Genomic DNA, 23,659 nt, shown 5'->3' on the forward strand with positions numbered 1-23,659 from the left:
TCCACCTATATCCCTATTTAAACAATTTGGTTTTCTCTTCCCCTCCACAAATTATACCAACATCAAATACAGTGAAAACATCGGTTATACCGTGGGGGATTGCCATAAAATGCAACAAAAAGAAATCATCTTATAAATATGTTAGAAACAAACAAAAGAAAGAAAAAAATTCTTTTGAAGCCTTATCTTGGGGTTCATTTCGCCTCACATCAACTTATCTGAACTTTTTTACTTGTCTCAGATATATAATAGTTATTGCAAATAAGGGAAACCATGGGACGTATGTTTCTTTGGGCCTGGCTTATTTCACTTAATATAATTTTTCCAAGTCTTTCCATTTCATAACAAATGGAGTTATGTCATTCTTTCTGATGAGGTATAGGTTTCCATTGTGTATATGTACCACATTTTCTTGATCAGTTCATCTACTGAGGGGCCCTGGGTCGGTTTCATATCTTAGCTATGGTAAATAATGCTGCAATAAACACTGTTGTGCTGGTAGCTTAGTATGGTTTTGATTGTGATCATTTGGTAAATGCCCCAAAGTGGGATTGCTGGGTCATAGGAGCTCTAAGTGGAGTCTTGAAAAAAATTATATATGTCCGTGCCCTGCATCTTAAATACACATTTCTCTAGCTTGGGGAGGAGAAAGAAAAAAAATGTTTAAATAGGCAAACAGACCAACCCATTGTAACAATGACATGCATAAGAGAATATGTTGAGAAAAGAAGTTTACAATTTAGGCAGGGAAGTGGGGAAGAGGGGAGAGGCGGAGTGAAGTTGTGGAGGTGGGAGGGAAGGGGGGTAGGAGACAAACAGGAGGAGGTAATACTGCTTGATAGAAAATGCACTCATTACGTTGCTCAAGTAACTATAACCCCTCTATACAGTATTTTTACAATAAAAACCTCTTAAAAAAAGAAGGTGTCATGTACACCAAGTATAGTAATCCACTTCTGTAATCCCAGCTGATTGGGAAGAAGAAATGACAAGATAATGGGCTGAGGCTAGACCACAGAAATAACTGCCAAGACAGCAATCTCCCATCTCAACAAATGAGCTGGCCATCATGATTCACATCTGAAATCCTAGCTAATTATTGGGAGGCATAGGTAACAAAGTCTCCATCAATCTAAGATCACAACTGTGCAAAAAGTTCAAGACCTCAAGCAAATAATATGGACTAGAAGTATGGCAACAGTGGTTGAGCTGATGGGTGCTATACAACCAAAGTCCTGTCTAGCAAGCAGAGAACTCCTGGATAGAACCCTAGTAATACTCCACTCTTCCACCAAAAAGCCTAAATAAGTTTGTCCTATTTGAATATCTAATTTCAAGGCCACTGACAGATCAGAGATGGTGACATTCTCTTTAAAATTAGGTATTCAAAAGAGACAAAGTTATTTAGGCTTGAAAGAATTGAAAAGGAAGGAAAATGCATGTGATTTTTGTTAGCTCCATAATTCTTGAAAACATAAAATGCATATATCCATGTATGTATGTATATACATGTATGTAAATATATGTACAAGTAGTTCATCTCTTTTCTGTGTAGCAAATGGTACAAATGAATCTGCACAATCACTACTCAAAGGCATGAATAGACAAAGAGAAGGAGCAAAGTACTCATATTCAGGAATCTATGGCTAGCCAATAACCCTGAAAATCTTTTACATCAGTTTGCATGCGTCAGTTACTGCAGTACAGGGACAGTAAGGCGACAATGGGATATCAGACAGAAGAAATGAGAGAAATGAGAGATGAGAGATACAAATGGTACAATATTCTTTCTGATGGGTAAGTAGAATTGCCAGTGTGTTGGTGTGGGTGGTGTGTATTACATTTTCTTCATTCATTTCTCTTGAGGGGTATCTGGGCTGATTCAGTGAGCATGGTTGTGCTGAAACTTTAACTATATCCTGGTTTGTAAACTTTCAGGTAAATGCCTAGGAGTAGAGTTGATGGATAATATGAAAGTGGGTAGTCAAAAGAGAGGTGAAGGGAGGAAAGGTACAATGAGGAGGAGGAGTTGGTGGAAGTGCAGAAAGGAATCCAGTAAATTTCCTACAAAATTAAGAAGAGTGAAGGAAGATATTCATAGAGGAGTGATGGATGAGAATGTTGAAAGGGTTGGCATTGATCAAAGTATACTGTATGCATTAATTGCTTTATTTAATGATAACTCAAAATATTGATTAAAAATCATGTCCCAAAAATGTTATGCAATTAGAAGCAAAGCATGAGAATGTGCTCAGATCATCTCTAGGGTCTATAAATCCTTTTTTGTTAGGATGAGTTTTAGAACAACAGTAATGATGCCTATCATCTGAAGAAAATTTAATGATTTCCAGCTATTTAAAATAATCATTTTAGGAGATATGGCTCAAGTGACATTGGCTACCTCGTGACCAAAGCTCTCAGATATTAAATTCAAGACTTGGTCTTGAACATAAGTAAAAACAATCAATAAAAGTCAAGCACTTTCCTGGGCACTGGTAGCTCATGCCATTAATTCTAACTTTAATCAGAAAGCAGAGATCTGGAGATCTCAGTTCAGTATCAGCTTGGATAGTAAAGTCTGTGCGATTCTTGTCTCCAATTCACTGCCAAAGAAATCTGGAAGTGGATTCGTGGCTCGTTGCCTACAGTATTAAGCTCAGGGACAGAACCCAAGCCTTGAGTTAAAGCCTTAGAATAATGTATATATATATATATATATATAGATAGATATAGATATAGATATAGATATAGATATAGATATAGATATAGATATAGATAGATAGATAGATAGATAGATAGATAGATAGATATGTATATATGTATATATATACATATATACATATCTATATATACACAAATGAAGTAAATCACTCAAGTTCTCAACCTTCCATTTCCCAAATATTAATTCTAATCCTGGTCAAAACCCTAAGAGTAACCTTGATGATATAGTAACCCAATCCTAAAATTAATGGACATTACTCGAGTTTAGATACATCCTTACAGATACCCATTGTATTTGAAATGATTTGCAATTTGCTCCAAATCCTACAGATTCCCTAACTTGGACTCTGAAATCTATCTTGTCCCCTGTTAGGAATCATTAACCTCAAATGCTCATATCATGAAAAATACCATAGTTTCCATTGATCTTAACTTTTATTGAACTCCTGTATATCCAAAAAGAAGCTGCGGGCTTACTTAAAATCTGCTCTACTTCCAAACCCTAACTATATATCTAAACCTTACTAGAAATCTAACTCTAAATTTAACTCTATTGAACCCTGAATAGGAAAATTAGGGAAACTCTGTAGTTTTTTTTTTAAATTTTGCGCTTACTTTACTTGAAAGTTTTAGTAGAAACTCAATTTTACCTTAAAGCTTACCATTCCCTAACCCTAAGCCTAAACTGAATTAGGAAATTAAACCTAAACCTAGAACTAATGGCCTTTGGAGTCTAAAAACCACACAAATACATTAGTTTTTCTTCATCCTAACTTCAATTCAAATCATCTTTCTAAAAATAGTTTGTAGTTTCACTCATTATCTTGTCTTTATTGTAATCCTAACCCTAACTGGAATATTGATGTTAACCCTCACCGTAATCATACCCTAATCTTAATATTATTAGCAGTTTTCTATTTCACATTCATCCTAATTCTAACTCTACTTATTATTCGAAGATTTACTTTCAGTTTGACCCTAAATTTTCCATTTCCTTAGTGCTTACACTAAGCCTAGCTGGAACTAAAACCTAACTTTCACCCTAATCATAATCCCATTCTAATGTTTAAGAAAAATACTCTAGTTTTTAATCATTCTAATGAATACTTCAGTTTTCACTATGGAAATGAGTTTCAGTTTGCCCTAATTCCCTCAAATTTTCTGACTCTACCTCTAAAGTTATCTTGTTTCCTAACATGAGCCATTATATTACTTGTCCTCACATTCTCTTACCAGGAAAAATACTGTAGTTTCCATTGATTCTACCTTTTCCTGAACCACTGTATCTGAAAACAGTTTCAGATTTATTTACCATCTAGTCCATTACTTAACGCTAACTCTCAACCTAAACCTGGCTGGAAAACTCTCATTAATCACTACAAGAATGATCACTGAGAAATAAATATAATGATAATGTTCTAGTTACTATTCAGTCTCACATATTTGCTTCTACTTGTTACTGAACACAATTTTATATTAAAAGCTTTCTTATTCATAACAGTATATATGATCAGAAGAAAATACTGACCCTAATCTCAATCCAAATTATATGACAATACTAACACTATCACAAGTACACTAGTTTTCACTCATCCTTCCAAACACAGGTTTCATTTTTTCCAATATCTTAGTCATTTTCTAACCCTAAACTTAATCTTTCTTAACTGGAACATTGAGAATAACCATCAGCCTAATTGTAAGTAGATTCTAATATTAATAGCAATACTCTTGTTTACATTCATTCTAATTCTTATCAGGCTTATATTAAAATTTACCTTCAATTTGACCCTCATTTTTTTCTCCTTCACTCTAAGCCTAACAATGGCTTGAATCCTAACCATAACCTTGACACTAATCATATCCCAGTTTTAAAATTTATGAAAAATGCTCGTTTTGTGCAATCCTAACTGAAATTCCACTGGTAATTCTTGAAATAAATTGCAGGTTTTCTGTAGACCCTATAGATTTTTTCACTCTTAACTCTGAATGTATTTTGTTCCATAACAGGTATCATTATACCCATTGATCTCAAATCCTGATATTATGAAATACATTGTACTTCCATTATCCCAGCTTTTACTGAATTCCTAGAACCTAAAAAAAAAGGTTCAGCTTTACTTAATATTTAACGTTTCTTTTTTCTTTTGTCAGTCGTGGGCTTGTACTCTGGCCAGGGCATGATCCCTGAGTTCTTTAGCTCAAGGTGTGCGTTTAACCAATTGAGCCACAGCACCGCTTTTGTGTTTTATGGTGGTTAATTCGAGATAAAAGTCTCATGGAATTTCCTGCCCGGGCTACCTTTGAACTGCGATCCTCAGAAAACAGCTTCCGGAGTAGCTAGGATAACAGGCGCAAGCCACTAGTTTAACCCATTTCTTCACTCTATCCTCAACCCTGGTTAACCAGAAACTCAATCCAAATCACATTCTGATTTAACACCAAATGGATAATGTAAGGAAATTTGTCTACATTCTATTCATTCGCACATTTTTTGGCTTCTACTTCTTATTGGAAAACTAAAATTTACCTTAAAGCTTATCCTTCCCTAACCCTAACCGGAACAAAAAAGTATCTCACACTTTAAACCAAATTATTTCTGAATGTTTAAAGTAACACAGACTGGTTTTCATTCATTCTTGCCATTCATCCTTCTTAAAATATGTGGCAGTTTTACACAATGTCTTACATGTTTTTTTCATCCTAACCCTAACTGGCACACCTTTCCTAATCCTAAGCATACATATAACCGAACCATCATGTTAATAACAAGCCACTTTTTTCATATTTATCCTAACTCTTGCTCAGTGTGTAGGGCTAAATTTTACTTGCATTTTGAACATAAATTTTAAGTGTTTTTCTATTTGCTGTCAGGTTTTATTTTTCATTATTTTTTAAAAATTTTATTTCATTGAAAATATGCTTTAAATAGGGATTAGTTACATGTGTAAGGTAAGGAGTAAGTTTCTTGTTGAGCATTTTTACCCACTTCTTTCTTGTTCTCCCACTATCCCATCCCTCCCCACTTCCCTTACCCCTCCCTCCCCATGGTGTAAACTTCATTTTCAACATAGTGTCTTGTGAGTATCATTGTTGCAATGGGTCATCCTGTGATGAACCTAAATTTTCTATTTCTCTAATCCTAATTCTAATTCTGTCTGGGATCCTAACCCTAACCATAATAATAATGATAGCTCAATTCAAAAGTTAACAAAAAATATTCAGGTTTTTATTCATCCTATTAATTCACTGTACATCTTGAATTAACTTGCAGTTTAGCTTAAATCTTCCAAATTAGTTTATATGCGCATATATAAAGATGTAATTTTATGTGAAAAAGAGAAGATCTTTGGAGGAAGGAGTAATGAGAAGGAAATAGAGGGAGTATAATCAAATACGTTAAATATATTATGGAATTGTCACTTCTGACAATTAATATCCATTATCAAAATAACTAAAAATTAATAAAGAACACACTGCTTTCTAATGTTCTTTAAGAGAGCCATGATCTGTCTTCTGAAAAAAAACAAACAACTCGTGTTAGATAAACTTTATCCATGCATAATGTATATTGTTGGCCAATTATTTAAGTTAATGAATAAATATTTATCGAATAAGATTCCATGACAAAAAAGTATAAAACAGTTACTTAGAAGTTATTTGAGAAAAAGTTATTGTCATGAGTTTTAGGAAACGGAATTGCTATTTCCCTATAAAGCAATGAATTAGGTTTACTAATCTAGTATTTGTAGTAAGTTTAGAGAACCTAATTGGCATGAAAAACAACTATCTGTACATCTTGTTTCTTGAATGAGTGATATTTTAAACATTGCCATTTATTCAAATAAATACTTAGGTTTACATTTCAAAATAAGTGCAATTTTATCTCCTTTCAGAACTAGTACTTACCCTGCAATTAAATATACTAGCATATTCATATATTTAAAAGCTAAATTTTCTATGTTTTATATGTAGCTCTACATATTCAGAATGACATGATTTTTTTATTCATAAATGTCTAACCTCAGATTTTTGCTTCATCAATATAAATTGTCTCATGAGGTTGTAGTGAAGGCTCCAGTAACGAGAGTGGTCAAAAACATTTCCTGAATTCTAAATTTTAAATCAAATCATTTTTAAGCTTTGATAATATCATTTATGGTCTCTTCAGAGCAATTAAGCTAAAACAAATAATACTTTTTAAACATTTCACTCACATTGTAAAGAATATTAACATAGGTCAAAAAGAGTCTAGTTATTTCAGACTCATCATATTTTGTGATTTGGTTTGAAAAATGTAGAGAGTAGAAGGTCCTTATACTCAATAAATAGTTTTGGTTAAATTAAATCATATATCTGGATTTCTAATTTGGAGGATAATCACATGGAAACAGGAAAATAATAAAAAAATTACTTTGGGATCAACAGATAAAGATATTTGTGCATGTACCACAGTTGCTTTATTAGTTTGTAGTTGAACACTGGACGTCGAATTATATCTTGGCTGTTGTTGTGAATAATGTGAATAACAATGAACTACAGATATATTTATGAGTTACCGAGAGAGAAATAATCACGTGATTGGTGGGTCAGATGGTATTTCAACTTTGTATTTCTTTAGAAAACTGCATACTACTTTCTACAATGAGAACACAAACCTGTATTTTGACCAAGAGTGTAGACAATTTCCTTTTCTCAAGTGTCGCCAGCCAACATTATTACCTTTTGAGTTTTTTAAAGGGCAGGTTTTTACTGTGTGCAGTACCCAAGACTGGCCTTAGACTCCAACCTCCAATCACTTGGAATTACGAACCTTTACCACCACACCTGGTTCCTTGGATATTTTAGGTAAGAGTTATAATAGTTAAGAAGTAGTAACATAGTAATTTTGAATTGCGTTTCTCTAATGACTTCTGCTCACAAAGCATTAAGCTAGCATAGAAGTTGTATTAAATACAAATTTGTAAATCCACAGGCGATTTTCAGGGCTTTTTGGAAAACATGTCTATTCAGAACATTTGTCCATTTTTAATCAAGTTTCTTGTTAACCTCATCTTTAGTCTCTCTATAGAAAATCAATAATTAATTCAAGGTAGTAGAAAGGAAAAATTTAAGCAGCTCTTAACATTTAAAAATTTTTAATAGCATGATATTGCTTAAATCATTTTCTGTTAACGCTTGAGACTACATAACTCAATTTAGTTAGAACTTTTATATATATTTTATTTATTTTATTTTGATTGTTCTTTCCAAAGCCTGCATGACTAATTTCACTTGGTTTCTTTCAATCTCATGTAGTACAGATTTCAAACTGAAGAATAAATGGAAGGAAGCAAACAAAAAATATAATTCCCCTCATCTGATGATGCCTCTACAAGAATGAGGAAAGTGTTCAACCTTCTAAGGACCTATGATAAAATATCAAAAAGACAATTTATTCTTCTAGGTCTTCCTTATCTTTGTGATGAAACTTAAATGATGTAAAACACAATACACTGCTCAGATACTTTTATGTTTTATCAGTTTTGCACATTTTTATATGGATTTCACCTCAGTCTACAACATTCCTTCATCGTTCTGTCCCTGATATTTTTACATTATCACGACATAACATAACCAGTTTGATATACAGCATGAGAAGTTATCCACCTGGCTTCCTTGGAAGCAGAGCATGGTCAATAGATATTACTTCTGGTTGCTCACACTACATGTAATGGTTTCTGTACTAATTATCACATTCTATTTGGTATTTAAAAAAGAATGCTGGCTAAACTCAAAGCTCATTCATAGGTTTATGTTAAGGGTTTCAGAAGTTTTATTCTGTTAATTCTTAAGATAACATCTGCTATAATGCTAATGTTATTACCATTGTAGTGTTGAGAAAAATTGTAGTTTTTTTTTATTTTTTAATTTTTTTAATTTTAATTTTATTTTATTTGTGAACATACTGTACAGAGGGGTTACAATTACATGAGCAGGATAATGCATACATTTCTTACCAAGCATTGCAGCCTCCTCCTTTGTAGTTAAAGACAGTAAGCGTATGGCCCAAAGACACACACAGTGAGGAAGGAAATGAGTCAAAGTTTCCAAAAGTCTTTCAGCAATACCAAAAAGGTGGGTAAAATCTCTCCATTCTCTTACATTCTCAATTCAATATTCATATTGTCCAAGAAATAATAGCATAGCAAATATTGCCCATGGTGATTGTTTACTGTCACATTTTGTCTTCAACACAGACTGTGTTCGTGACATTGGGTCATCATGCACAGAGCTGAGCTTACAAATTGAGGGCCGAAGACAGCCAAATTTCTTCTGTTCCACAGTTCCAGTTTCTTTTTCAAAAAGTACTAAAACTTTTAAATATAATCCCTTACTATCTTTTAACAGTCCCTAAATGAATTAAATTGACATATACTTACTCCAAAAGGCTTTCAAATTAGGAGATGATTAAACAGGCCCCATGAAGTAAATTTTCTTTTATTTTTAAAATTATTCTAAAAGACTTGTGCTGGCTGGTCATACCTATCTACTCTGAATATTTGCTCAGGAGACTCAGATCTGTGGATAACACTTGGGAGCCAATCAGGGCCAAAAAAAAAAAAAAACTTCATGAAATTATTTTTCAAAATGTTTAATGAACTAGCAAAGAGCGAGGAATTGAGATGTAGCTTATAGAGTAGCTCACCAATCTAGATAGGAAAGGTCTAGCAAGACTTTAAAGCCCTGCTTTTAAACTCTGAGCACGCCAATATACATGCATGGCATGTTTGCATGCACGTGCGTGTTTGCTTTCGGGCTGCTGCACTCACACACACACACACACATTTATTCAAATTACCTTCATATCAGTATTCTGCATTAATTTCTTTGTTAACGATATTATATGGGTAAAATAGAGGAAATAAACTCTTGCATCTCAAAAATGTTTATATGTTTTTTATTGTAATAATACTGTAGAGGGGTCACATTTACATGAACAAGGAAACTAGTACATTTCCTAACAAGCATTGTTACGTCCTCCTTTGTATTTCCCCTACCATCCCTTCCCTCCCACCTCCACAAGTACACTCCCCTCCCCTTTCCTGCCTCTGCCTAAATTGTAAAGTTCATTTTTCAACATAGTGTCTTGTGCATCTCATTGTTACAATGGGTCAACTTGTATCCCTATTGGAGTATTTTTTCCCTTCCCCTCCCCAAATTAGAGAAGCATACATACAAGATGTAAGTGCACCAACTTCAAATACAGAGAAAACAGGGGTTATAGCGTGGGGAGAAACATACAAAGAAACAAAAAAATGACATTGCACATTATAAGTACGTTAGAAAAAATAGCAAGAAACAAAAAAACACTTGTATCCCTACTTGGGGTTCAATTTCTTTAACATCATCTTATCTGAGTATATGCACATATCTTTTGAACTTTTCTGCTTATCCCAGACATATATTCATTATTGAAAATAAGGGAAATCATGGGACCTAGGTTTCTTTGGACTTGGCTTACATCATTCAATAAATTTTTTTCCAAGTCTTTCCATTTCCTAACAAATTGGGCGATGTCATTTTTTCTGATGGAGGCATAGAATTCCATTGTGTATATATACCACATTTTCTTGATCCATTCATCTAATGGGGGCATCTGGGTTGGTCCCATATCTTAACTATCGTAAATAATGTTGCAATAACCATAGTTGTGCTGGTAGTTTTAGTATGATCTTGTTTATGATCATTTGGGTAAATCCCCAAAAGTGGGATTACTGTGTCATAGGGGAATTTTATGTGGAATCTTTTGAGGAACCTGCATACTGCTTTCCAAAGTAGATGAACAAGCTTACACTCCCACCAAGAATGCAGTACGGTTCCCTTGTGGCCACATACCTTTCAGCATCTGTTGTTGTAAAAATATGGAACGCTCCACAAATTTCTATGTCATCCTTGCGCAGGGGGCATGCTAATCTTCTCTGTATCGTTCCAATGTTAGAGTATGTGATGCTAAATTGAACACAGAACATTTTTTATATATAAAGTATAATTTTTAGTCATTTTATTAAACTAGACAATTCAATAAAAAGTAAGTTCAGAAGAATTGTTGTGAAATTTTAGAATCATGTATGTCTTACATAAGCACACCTTTAAGAATAAAATCAAGATAGACATGCCAAAAACAAAATAATTCCAGATATTTGTAGTTCAAGAGATGTGTAGGAGGAGGAATTCAATTATTCTATACAAGGCACCTGTCAAAATGAACATTGCAGCAAGTGTTAAGGTTTTTGAAAAGTTTTAATGTTTTAAATATGGTTAATTTGGGGATTTTACTTATATATGCCAAAAATAGGACTGTTAGGCAGGTATAAAACTTTTCTATAAAGTATTTAAAATTTATGGTAGCAGACATTAAATACTAATTATGTACATTTCAGAGTTTATGGAAACTTTATTAATGAGAATTTGCAAAGTCTTTGTGTAAAGAAGCAGATTGAAGAGTTAAGACTTTAACTACAGTTTCTGTTAAATCTTTAGGGATTCCTTACTAATTTGTTAGCAAGGAGTAAATGATGATATAAGCCATAATGTACACATGTATATTACTATTCACAAACATACATATACACATGTATACGTGCACACATGGACAAAGACACATAATTACAGCCAACACAAGTTTCACCAGTTGTTGAATATGCCTTAAATGGAATACTTGGAACAATATAAGTTGAAGATGTATTTGTCTCTAAGAGTTCTTTTACCAGTCCTCTTATCTCTTAAAACTGGTATTTTTAGAGAGCTTTGACTTACAAAATGCAGTACAAGTGATACCAAGTCACTTGGAAATCTCAGTAAGTATAAGTCATATGGTGTCTCCCTGCTCCTCATGGAATGCAAATTCTTGTAGACACGCTCAACAACCAAAGTAGCAGGACAATACCCTGGTAAAGAGTAAAGTTATAAGGCTTTAAATGGCATCTTTACTTGAGCTCTTTTTCCAACAGCCAGAATGAATTCCTAGGCAGATGAGTTAGAAAACTGGACTCAGAAAACTGGACTCTACATAAACAGTTAACTAACCCATTTGATAATTCTATATGAGAAATGCTGACTGAGGTCTTGCTGATTTCCTGGCCAAGAAAATAAGAAAAAACGAAAGTATTTTTAATGTTTTAAAGTTTGAAAATAAATTGTAACCTGTCAATAAATGTGTAGAACACAATTATACCAACTGACAAAAAAATATGGCATTTCATTTATGTGCTCTTGGACTTGGTCACTGATTTTAGATGTGTCTACACAAGTAGAATCAGCATAAATCAAGCCAGCATATGTTCATTTAAGATATAAGGAAAGGATACTGGTTAACCCATTGTAACAATGAGATGTACAAGACACTCTATCAGAGGATGGGTGAAGGGGGGAGGTGGGGATGTGTGAAGGAAAGGGATGGTAGGGGAAAAACAAAGGAGGGGGGTAACAATGCTCAATAAGAAATGTATTCATTACCTTACTAATGTAACTGTAACCACTCTGTACAGTATTTATAATAAAATATATATTAAAAAGATACAAGGAAAAATTCTGTACTTATTTGAAGTTGTATTTGTCACTCAGTATAAGTAAGGTATTGGTTTTAGGACTACAGGCTTGTTACTTTGGATACTCAAAATCTTTACATGAACACAGTATATTATTTACATTAGAATCTGCCCACAAGTTAGTTCAGTATAATTGCTATGAGAATTTTTACTACATTCTATATTTGTAATGAAAACTAAAAGTATATGCACTATCAACAGATACAAATTTTTTCAGATAAATTTAGTATGCAGTTTGTGGATGGAATTTGGAGAGCAATTTTGAAAAACACAAATTTCGTCAAAAGACCTGTCTGCAAATTTTAACAAGGAGCTAATACAGCATCATTGAGTAGTATGGGACTCCAAGGAGAAGTACTTGAATTGAGAAAATATTAGAAAGTGTATCAACACAAGGACTTTTTAGAAATGCAGCTGCTATATTTCTCATGTAGAGCTTTCATAAGTTTGTGAAGCACAAATCAGAACCTCACTGAAGTGTAGATGGTTTTCCCTCAACTTTCTGTCATGATCAGTCATTATCAATCAACATATAGCTAATCTTGAATAGTCATCTAATAAAATGTTGATAGAGTGTTTATATGTAGAAAACCTCGGAAGGCTAACTTTTTCCAATTAGGACAGTCTATATTCTGTGATCCAGCCGAGAGAAAATTAGGTAAGCATCCACTTACAACCTTCTGAATAATTCTGATTCTGCCCACATCACCTATCTATCCATACCTGTGCCCGAGTGAAATGATTTTAAAAGAATTTATCATTTAAATTTAAATTTAGGGTTCCGGGAAGATAGTAGAGGAGAAGCTGAAGTTAAACAAGCTCTCACATAGAAAGCAGTTTTAGTCCTCCAGTGAACAGTCCTAAGCCAGAGAATCACACCAAGTGTGCCATCACAGTACAGAGAGTTAGGCCAGAGAGAGAAAATCCAGGCAAGGAGACAAATCTTAGCACTTTTCAGTCATGGTTGCGGCTGTGGCAGGGGTGGTGGCGGCTGTAGCCGCCATACCTGCAACACAAGGAGTCTAGGACAAAGGCGCCAGATGCAGCAGGAGAGAGGATTCTACTCAAAACCAGCAAGAACTGACAAGGAGCAGACATCTTCATCCTTCAGATCCCAGACCAGAAAAGACACAGGAAACAGACTCCTGTGTGAGTAGAAGCCTGACTTCCTCACTCCTTCTCAGGGAGCACAGAAGGGAAGGTCACTCCACCCTGCCCACTACTGGAGATCTTCATCTTTGATACTGGCAAAAGCCTGGCTGACCAACTAGCTCCAACTCAGTCCTTGGATGAAAACAAAAAGCCATTTAGCAGGTCACCGGAACCTAACCTGACCTGCCAGGCTCAGCTCCACCCAGGGAAATTTCACCCAGCCCAGGCCTGCACCAGCCCCAGGACTGGCTTTCTTCACTGGGTAAACAAAGCCAGAGGCTGCCCCCTCTCTACAGCAGCCAAGACAATCAATAGAAATTCAGTAACAAAAAACCCTGAGAATGGCTCCTGGCTGGGCTCTGTGACTGCCTCAGAAGCTAGCTCCTCAAGGAAAAGCTACTGTTTGCTGAAAGGCCTCAACTCTACCCAGAACCTAGCCCCATCACAGCATCTCCAAACTAGAAGAAACAGCCATCACCTTCTTTTGTGATAATCAAAGCAGATCTCCCTCTTATTGAACTAGCCTGGGAGAAGGATGACAAAATCCTGGGTAAAGCAAAACATTTTTCTGCCTGCTCTAACAAACTGACTTAAGAAAACAACCAAGCTACAGGAAAATCAAACACCACAAGCAGACCAGAGATTCCAACAAGAGACTGGTTATGGACAAAAGGAAGATAAAGCATCTTCCCCTCTCACCCCAAAAAAGCAAAGAACTCTTTTTTGGTACCTTTTATTAAATTTTTTTTGAATATTTTTAACCTTTAACTTTAATTATTAACTTTTTTTCTTCCTCTTATAATTTTTTTATTTTAAGGGTATATGTGTGTGTGTGCTTTTTTTCATTTTTGTTTAGTTCTACTGACCTTTTGATCCTTTTTTTTCTTTCTTATTCTTTTCACTTTTTCTTCTCTTTCATTCTTCTTTGCATGATTTAATCACTGTTCTGCTCATTCTCAGATATATCTGTAGTTGATTATTAGACCTTATCCCCCATTGTATACACACTTGATCCAGAAATTTATTACTGAATTTAAAACCTCTTAGACTTAAATTCCCTAAGAGCCGTACTACCTCTATATACCTATATAAATTATAAGCATTTTTATTTTTAAATTTTTCACGTTTTTGTTTTACTATTTTTACTTGTCTTTTTTTCTCTTTCTTTTTTCCCCAGTCTCTAATATCATTCTATTTCCTACTTTGAGATTAGGACTACGTTAGCTCTCCCTCTACCTTTCCACATCCCTCTATTCCTATTTATACCCACATCTCTCGCTAAACATAATAACTTCTGGTTTGCCAAATTCTTCTTTGCGGTTCGTAGCCTATTAATACATAGTTGTTTGATGTTGAAAAATATACCTGTTGAACTAGATTGTATCTGTAGACTTTTGACTGTGCAACTACAGACTTCATTGATGCTTGCCTTAAGATAGTTTTCTAGCACAAAACTGGAGTTACTCTCACCCCAAATGGGCAGAATAAGCCAGAAAAACACAAGAAAAATGGTAAGTCCGGGTATCTCAACTCCCACTCATGATAATCAGTGGACAGAACAGATAATGAATAATCCAGAGGAGAGCCCCCAAAAAGCTCTACAAACACTAATGGTAAACATGGTAAATAAAAAGATTGAAAATCTGCAAAGGACTCTGTGTGAGCATGATAGGGAGAGAGAGGAGGCAAACCAAAGATCAAAACAGGAAACTCATGAGTGTGAGGAAGCTACTCAATAAAGATAAAGGAATTGCATGAGCAGCTTGAGAACACTCAAAGAGAAATAAAAGAATTGTGTGAGCACGCTGAGATCAGTCAAATAGAACTACAGGAATTGCATGAACGTGGGGACGCTAATCAAAGAGTAATACAGGAATTGAGAGATCAGGATGCGAATAGACAAAGATCAGTAGAGGCATTCATGGAATCCATAAACAGAAAGCAGAAAGAAGTCAGGGAATCCACAAAGGGAATGCTGAATGGATCCTAAAAGAAGGAATGGGAGTACAAGGAAACTATAACCAATCAACTAACTTATTTGAGAATAAACACTGAACACCAAATTAAGGAAGTAAAGAATTTCATACGAGATATAAAGCAAAGATCCAACGAAGAATTTGAAGCCATAAAAGCCGACCAATTAGAGGGAAAAAAAGTAGAAAGTGTGGATAGTAGGATAGACCATGCAGACGATGGAATCCTGAGGATAGAAGACAGCCTAGATATTATCGAGAAAGAATATACAACCATCCAAGACAAATCCACGAAATATGATAGATCTATTCAACATTCAACCCTAGGAAGGCAATATTAGAAGGCCTAATCTGAGGATAATGGGCGTAGCGGAGCACCTAAAGACAGAAGTCAATGGTCTAGAAAATTTGTTTTACAGGACCCTAGCAGAGAACTTCCCAAACATGCAAAAAGATAGGCCTATTCAGATACAAGAAGCTTTTAGAACTCCCAATAGACCAGACCAGAACAGGACATCCCATTGTCACATTATAATACACACAGGATCAATTCAGACCAAGGAAAAGATCCTTAAAGTTGTCATGGATAAAAGATCAATCACCTATAAAGGGAAATCAATTAGAATCACCTCAGATTTCTCAGCAGAGACAATCAAAGCAAGAAGAGTCTAGAATGATGTAAGCCACGCTCTAAAGACAAACAAGTATCAACCAAGAATAATTTACCCAGCTATACTCTCCTTTATGATCGGAGGTGAAATAAAACCCTTCTATTGCAAAGAAAAATTGAAACAATATATCTCCACAAACCAGCCCTACAAAAGTATCTTAAAGATGTACTACACAGAGAAAACCTACAAGACCACAATAAAGGCAAAGAAACAGCACCCAAACTAAGAATCCAAGAACCATAAGAAGAACCCAGTTTTCCCAGCCCCCAAGAAGGTACATAAAATAGCAGGAACTACCAAATACCTCTCAGTTCCATCTCGCAACATTAACGGACTTAACTCACCAATTAAGCGACAATATCTGTCTACTTGGATTAAAAAGCAAGATCCTTCTCTCTGCTGCCTTCAAAAATCACCTCTTGCCCACAAAAACAAACACATTTTCAATTTTAAAGCTGGGACAAAATCTACCAAGCAAATGGCCCCCATAAACAGGAAGGAGTTGCAATCCTAATATCAGATAATATAGACTTTTAATTAAAATTAGTAAAAAAGTCGGGACATATTAATTAAGGGATCACTCCTTCAGGAGGATATTACAATTCTAAATATTTATTTGCCAAACAACAGAGCACCCAAATTTATCCAAGAAACACTACTTTCCCTCAAATCCCACATAGATCCAAAGACATTAATTGTTGAGGACTTTAACACACAACTTTCCCCAGTAAATAGATGAACTTCGCAAAAACTCAACAGAGAAACTGCAGATATAAACAACTGCATAGACCAACAAGATTTAACAGACATCTACAGAATATTTCATCCAGCAGCATTAGAAAATATGTTTTTCTCAGCAGCACATGGAACATTTTCCAAAATAGACCACATTTTAGGCCACAAAGCAAACTTGTCCAAATTCAGAAACATTGAAGTTATACCTTGCATTCTCTCAGACCACAAGGGAATAAAATTAGAACTCAACACCAAAAGCCATCAAAGAAAGTAATGTAACACATGGATCCTGAACAACACACTGCTGAATCACAAGTGGGTCATGGAAGAGATTAGAAAGGAAATTCAAATATTCATGATATTCAAGAAAAATGACCACACAAATTACTAGCTCCCCTGGGACACAGAAAACGTATTATTCAAAGGCACTTATTATAGCTCTGAATTCTTACATCAACAAATTGGAGAGACCTGAAACAAATTTAATGAGACATCTGAGCCTCCTTGAAAAAGAGCAGCAAGATAAACACAATCCAGTAGATGGAAATAAATAATTAAAATTAAATGAATTGGAATGTTAAAAAAAAAGAATCAAGAAACCGAAGAGTTGATTCTTCGAAAAAATTAACAAAATTGACAGACTCTTAGCAAATCTTATCAGAAAAATAAGAGAACACACCCAAATAAACTTAGAGATGAGAATGTAAACATCATCACAGAACCAACAAAGATTTAGAACATTATAAGGGAATACTTCTTAAGCCTTTATAATAATAAGTTTGAGAACTTGGCAGAAATGGACCTTATCATAGCAAATACTGACATGCCGATACTAAGCCAAGATGAGTCAAACTATCTTAAAAGGCCTATATCAAGCATTGAAATTGAAAGAGCAATAAGAGATCTCCCATCTAAGAAAAGCCGGGGACAAATGGTTTTACAGTGGAATTCTATAAGGCCTTCAAAGCAGACATCACACCAATACTCCTCCAAATCTTAAATGAAACTGAAAGAGAAAGTTCACTACTGAACTCATTCTATGAGGCCATCATAACACACATCCCAAAACCAGGAAGGGACTCATCAAGGAAAGAGAACTATAGACCCATTTCTTTGATGAACATTGATGCAAAGTTTCTCAACAAAATTTTGGCCCATCAACTTCAACAATTCATCCAAAAAAATCATACACCACTATCAAACAGGATACATTTCAGGGATGCAAAGCTGGGTTAATATACGCAAATCAATTAATATTATTCATCACATCAACAGCAGCAAGGATAAAACCACATGGATATCTCAATAGATGCAGAAAAAGCATTCGACAAAATCCAACACACCTTTATGGTGAAGGTCCTGGAAAAATGAGGAATCCATGGAACATTCCTCAATAAAATAAAGGTTGTATATGAGAAACCTATAGCCAGCATTATATTTAATGGTGAAAAACTAAAGCTATTTCGTTTTAACTCAGGAATGAGACAAGGATGCCCACTCTCTCCACTTCTCTTCAATGTAGTATTGGAATGCCTATCTACAGCAATAAGACAAGGTGCAGACATAATGGGGATCCAAATAGGGAAAGAAATAAAACTCTCCCTCTTTGCAGATGACATGATCTTGTATTTAAAGAATCGCACAGAGTCCACTCCAAAAGTACTCAAGCTGATTCAAAACTTTGGCAAAGTAGCAGCATATAAAATTCACCCTTAAAAATCAATGGCTTTTCTGTATGCCAACATTGAGAGAAGTGTGGCTGAAATTAGGAAAGCAACTCCATTTGTAATAGCCCCACAAAAAATAATATACATAAGAATTAACTTAACCAAAGAAGTGAAGGTCCTCTATGATGAAAAATTTAAAAAACTGAAAACGGAAATCAAAACTGAACTTAGAAAGTTCACTTAGAAAGTGGCAAAAACTCCCATGCTCCTGGATTGGAAAGATCAACATCGTGAAAATGGCAATACTTCCCAAGGCTATCTACAAATTCAATGCGATACTTATCAATATTCCAAGCTCATTCTTGAAGGAAATTGAAGAGGCAATCAAAAAATTCATATCGAACAATAAAAGACCCTGAATAGCAAAAATGATCCTTAACAGAAAGAACAGTGCTGGAAGAATATCAATACCAAATTCAAATTCAACTACAAAGCCATAGTAATCAAAACACCTTGGTACTGTCACAAAAACAGACCTCAGGACCAATGGAATAGAATTGAAAACCGGGAAATGAACCTACAGACCTATAGGCATCTAATCTTTGATAAGGGAGCTAAAAATTAGAACGGAAGAAAGACTGCCTGTTCAGTAAATGTTGCTGGTAAAATTGGTTAACAACTTGTAGAACACTAGAGCTAGATCCTTATATATCACCCTGCACCCGAATCAACTCCAAATGGATCAAAGACCACGGAGTCAAAGCAGACACTCAGAAAACATTACAGGATGGAATAGGAGAAACCTTGGTCTTGTTGACACAGGCCAAAATTTTCTTAATAGAGACCCAGAAACACAACAATCAAAGAAAGGCTGGACAAATGGTATTGCAAGGAGTTGCAGAGCTTCTGCATGGCAAAGGACACAGCTAGCAAGATTAATAGAAAGCCCACTGATTGGGAGAAGATCTTCAATAGCCATAAAATAGACAAGGGTCTCATATCTAAAATATAACTGGAACTGAAAAATTTAAATCCTCCAAAAAATCCTGAAAGAAACAACTGCCCAATAAATAAGTGGGCTAAAGACTTAAAGAGATACTTCGTAGAGGAAAGAAGGATGGCCAATAGACACATGAAGAAGGGCTCAACCACCATAGTCATAAAAGAAATGTAAAACAAAACTACATTGAGATACCACCTCACCCCAGTTAGAATGGCTATAATCCAGAACTCTAATAACAACAGATGCTGGAGGGGGTGTGGAGAGAAGGGAACACTACTGTATTGTTGATGGGAGTGTAAACTTGTACAACCACTTTGGAAAGCAGTATGGAGGTTTCTCAAAAGACTCCACATAGAGCTCCCCTATGACCCAGAAAACCCACTTTGGGTATTTACCCAAATGTTCACAAACAAGACTACACTAGAGCTTCCAGCACAACTATGTTTATTGCAGCATTATTTACCATAGCTCATATATGGAACCAATCCAGATGCCCCTTAATAGATGAGTAGATCAAGAAAAAGTGGTGTATATACACACTGGAAATCTATGCCTCCAACAGAAAGAATGACGTTGCCCCATTTGTTAGGAAATGGAAAGACTTGGAAAAAAATATATTAAGTGACATAAGCCAGGCCCAAAGAAACATAAGTGCCATGGTTTCTCTTATTTGCAATAACTAGTATAAGTCTGAGACAAACAGAAATTGTCAGACAAGTTGATGTTAGGTAAATTAACCCTAAGACATATATTCAAATGTTTTTTCCTTTCATACAATTCTTTCTAACACATTTATAAGATTATTTGTTTTTTGCTTTGTATGTCCCTCCCCCACTGTACAAACCCTGCTTTCACTGTACTTGATGTTGGTTTAATTTGTGGAGGAGAAGGGAAAAAACAAATCGTTTAAATAATAGGTATACAGTTGGATCCATTACAACAATGAGATGTACAAGTCATTATGTCGAAAACAAACTTTAAAATTTTGGTGGTGGGGAGGAGGATGGGATGGGGAGCGAGGAGAGGACGGGAAATTCTGGGAAGGGGAAACAAAGGAGGAGGCTACAATGTTTGATAAGAAATGTACTCATTATCTTGCCCATGTAATTGAAACCCCTTTGTACAGTATTTTCACAACAACAAAAAAATAAATTTAAATATAGAATGAAATTAGTTCCAATAATGCATTGCATTAAGGTATTTAGAAAAAACTGAGAAATTTAAAGGTGCATAAGATTTTTTATTGGAAATGAAGGGATATTGGAATTTGGTTCTCTACATTTTAAGCAATTTGCTTAAAAGAATAAGCAAAATAAAATTTACATTTGCAGCAGACTTGACACGCTAAATTTTGTATATTGAAAGGGAAACAAGCCTCAACAATATGTCAATTCTCTGTTCTTATTTATTTCTAAAGGTTTATGCTTCTGGTATCTGAATATTAAAACTTCAAAAAAATTATGTTTAGCTAGTTGTGGAAAGGGGTTTTGCTTCATCATGTCAGTGTTGAATGGAGTGTAGGTGCATTTCAATAAACAGTGCATCTGGATCATTGTCAAACTTCACATTTTTCTTCCTTCCGTTACCCCAAACCCACCTATCCCTTCATGTTTCCTACTTATATTCTGACATGTGTACATTGAATGTTATTACTGTATTAGTCCACCATTTCCCTCTCCATTCTTCTACCCTACTCCCTTTTAGCCCAGATCTCCTTTTAAGACTTGTTTCAACTTCATGGTATTTTGTTAAATATCTCTACTTTGGCATTTGGCTATGGGCTTGCCACATCTTCTCTTTCACCTACATAAATGAGCACATTTCTCCACATTTCTAATCTCTGAATGGCTAAGATAGATCTCATTTACTATTCACCTTCTGTCCTAAATTTAGAATTGGACTTTCAGGGCCATCCAATAGAGCATTTTTATTCTCTACACACTGAAGATGGAAGGGAAATAATTTCCATGCTGTCAGCATTATGTTATCCATCATGAATTCCCATCGCTTATCACTTCAGCAGTCTAAATGTAAAGTCATATTTTCTGCATTATATTCACACAGTATAAGTGATTATCAAGGGTAACTTACTTAGTACTGGAAGTTTAGGGACGATCTTCACTTTCTGATGATAGAAGCAGGAATCAGTTTCAATTTTCAGATTCCACTACGTAGTGAGCTCTGTAGTCTTCTAAATTTTCGATAAATTTCGAGTTACCTTTTGTTAATAATTTAAAAAGTTTTATTTCAGTATTTGAAATTCTGCTCCAATTATTTTAAAAGTTTCACAATAAGTTAGACTGAAATTTTTCCTCCCATGTTCCCCACTAGTTCAGGTTAAGTCTCCTTTCGCTTTATTTTTTGAGAGACCAAGGGAAGGGGGTAAACAGAGAGATGATCAGTACACAGATATCTCTTTCCTCTTATATTTCTGCTGTTCTTGTTGAGAGGAAGACTGGAGCAGGGAACAAGAGTGATGCTTGACTTCACCATACAAGGGAGCAATCCTGGCATGTCAATTATTGTTTCTCAGAATCACTTATATTGCTTACTCTTGCTTCTCTCTGACAATAACCTAACTGTTGTTTCCTTGGTGCAGAAGGAAGCACACTAACCCACAAATTGGTATTTTATATCTCAGCTTACTATACCAAAAATAAAAAATATTTGGCTACATAAATGCAAAGGTACTGATTGTCCAAAAAATCCTTAGTGTGGAGCAGACAATTCTACTCAGCTATCCCCTCCTCTCGTATCCTCCCTTCCACTCCCCTCCCTTCAGTTAACCCCCCTTCCTTTCTTCTTTCTTTGTGTCTCTCTCCTGCATATTCATCTCTATCTTCTCTCTTTTTCTCTTCCAGTAGCAAGTGCTTTGGTTTATCAGAAAACACAAAAATAATTGAGCAAATATTTTTCTCCTCTTTTTGTGTTTTTTTTTTTCTTAAGAACTGCGTTCTAGCACAGCACCCGTGGCTTACACCTAGATAGTCGGTAGGTTCTAATTTGACAATTGCAATTCGAAGCTTTTCCAAGTAGATAAACCTAAGAGATTCTTTTCTCCACTTGTGGTAAATGGAAGAAGTGAAGGTTTGTCTCAGGTGGTATAGATCAAACATTGAGAGTTAAAGCCCAGATAGAGCTCAAGGCCAGGAGTTCAAACCCCATTACCAGCACAATATTTAAAAAAATGAGTCCTTTGTCTTTGAAAAGGTATATTTCTCCAAAAATTCATACCCAGGACAATTTTCAAGGTCCAAGACTCTTTTTAAGGCTCTTTTACATCTTAAACTGATTCCTCTGCTTGATTCATATTATGGAAAATAGGAGTCACACTTCATATTAAAAACTATGCACATTACTGAACAGTTCTTACCATTTTTAATGTAAAGGAAGCATGAGAGAATTCACCTCACTTGGGTGAGTTAGGTTTGACTCACCGACAGACTTTTGCAAGTAAATGAAGGTCTGTTTACATGTAAAGAAGTCTATATAGATGGTTTTCTAAGAGAGAGAACAAGCTACCGGTTTCCAAGTTTGATTCAGATTGTTTATTCCTATGATATGGTAAAGAGAAGCTCATCTCATACAACACTATGCAGACAGTAATTTCAAAAATATTAAAAACCCATGTCTATGTTTTGAACAGCTAAGTTTTCACAAATAAAAAACAGTTTACTGAGCCAAGAAAATATAAGTTAGAGCAATAGGAGCTATGTGAAATATAGTTAATGGCTGAGTGATATGTGTAAAAGAGTTCTGTAATCACAACTAAACTATAAATTTTTTCATCATATCCCTAACAAGAATCTCTAAGATAGTCCTTGATAAATATGTCATAGAGGGCTGTGTTTATGCAATCGTCAGGTTTCTTTTGGGTCCAATATCTTCCGCAGTCGCTTGGGTTGTAAACTGCTCACACCACATGCAGTGTCTGGAAACACATGCTGTCTTGCTAGGCACCTAAAGAATTTTTGTGCCACTGTGAATAGTTATTGTTTTTCTTCTTGTAATTATACCTGTCAGTGTGAAGTCCTTTCATGATAAAAATAATAGTTTCTGTTTCTTTGTTGCACTAACAAATCTCAGATATAAGTATAGTCGGGTGCCCATGACTCATGCCTATAATCCTAGCTACTCAGGAGGCTGAGAT

General features: G+C 35.1%; 1 non-coding gene across 1 annotated transcript; it reads right to left on the bottom strand.

The window, feature by feature from the left end:
• Window positions 1-10,616: 10,616 nt before the first annotated feature.
• On the bottom strand, window positions 10,617-10,723 carry LOC122096947. The gene has a single exon (XR_006145445.1). It is a non-coding gene; the product is annotated as a U6 spliceosomal RNA (small nuclear RNA).
• Window positions 10,724-23,659: the final 12,936 nt, after the last annotated feature.

The sequence above is a fragment of the Dipodomys spectabilis genome, unplaced genomic scaffold (genome assembly GCF_019054845.1).
Source record: "Dipodomys spectabilis isolate Male_0828 unplaced genomic scaffold, ASM1905484v1 ptg000405l, whole genome shotgun sequence".
In the NCBI taxonomy this organism is placed as follows: Eukaryota; Metazoa; Chordata; class Mammalia; order Rodentia; family Heteromyidae; genus Dipodomys; species Dipodomys spectabilis.